This window comes from Dioscorea cayenensis, chromosome 4, assembly GCF_009730915.1.
Source record: "Dioscorea cayenensis subsp. rotundata cultivar TDr96_F1 chromosome 4, TDr96_F1_v2_PseudoChromosome.rev07_lg8_w22 25.fasta, whole genome shotgun sequence".
NCBI classification, from domain to species: domain Eukaryota; kingdom Viridiplantae; phylum Streptophyta; class Magnoliopsida; order Dioscoreales; family Dioscoreaceae; genus Dioscorea; species Dioscorea cayenensis.
In genome coordinates, this window is record NC_052474.1 from 15,931,173 (window position 1) to 15,932,162 (window position 990).

The 990-nt window shown below is 39.8% G+C and overlaps 1 non-coding gene across 1 annotated transcript; it reads right to left on the minus strand.

Moving 5' to 3' along the window:
• Window positions 1-675: 675 nt before the first annotated feature.
• LOC120259677 lies at window positions 676-782 on the minus strand. The gene has a single exon (XR_005536234.1). It is a non-coding gene; the product is annotated as a small nucleolar RNA R71 (small nucleolar RNA).
• Window positions 783-990: the final 208 nt, after the last annotated feature.

Here is a 990-nt window from a genome sequence, read left to right on the forward strand (position 1 = left end):
CTACATGGGTGTGGATAAGTTTCACATGCCTGTGTGGATTCTCTGAATTTCACTTTTTCGACCGGCTATGAACATTACCTGCTACAGTAAATTTCTATAGTGTTTTGTTATAGTAACCTGCTACAGTACCGGCCCAAAACATTCCCGAATCCATGCTTTCATCGAGTTAACGTAAACGGGCACACGTTTACGTTATAGATCGCTTTGCTTCTCTAATAAATGGCTTCATTGGTGAATTTCTTGCAATCAATGCACAAGCTGGGATACTCGAAATGTGACTGCCCTTGTGCCCCTCCAAACCATCATGCTAACTTGAATACAAGGAGGTTGGCACACATTCTTGCATCTTGAACCCGACTTATGTCTTTGTGTTTGAACCTTCTCAAGATTTCCTCCAAATAGTGTGTTCATGATCTACATTAGCTTCTTTCTTTACCATTCGGCAACATAAATGCACACATATTAGTGCTAAAACCCGATAAAAGTAATGCTCATCTTAAGGAAAGAACACTTTACATTCTTATCACACATGCACTTATCAGAAAGGCTTTCCCATTCTCATTAACAGGAAGAGTCAAACAGTGGCTCCATTCATTGCCAAGAGCTTCCATCACAATATGGAACAAAATGGTTGAAGCCTTTCTAGCAAGATACTTCCTTCTAGGAAAATCAGCAAAGCTTCGTAATGAGATATCTTCATTTTTTCATATGGAGCTTGAATCTTTGTTTGAGACTTGGGAATAATTCAAGGACCTCTTATGGAAGTGTCCACAACATGGGTTCCAAGAATGGATGGTCATTCATACATTTTATAACGGGTTGAACTTAAGCACCAAACAACTTGATGCCGCCGCGGTAGGTATAATGGGAAACAAGACCCCCGAAGAAGCCCGGCAATTGATTGAAGAAATAAGCTTGAATAACTACTAATAGAATGCAAGAGAAAGGAAGAAAATGGCCAAACTTGATGAAATTGATGCGGTTACATCC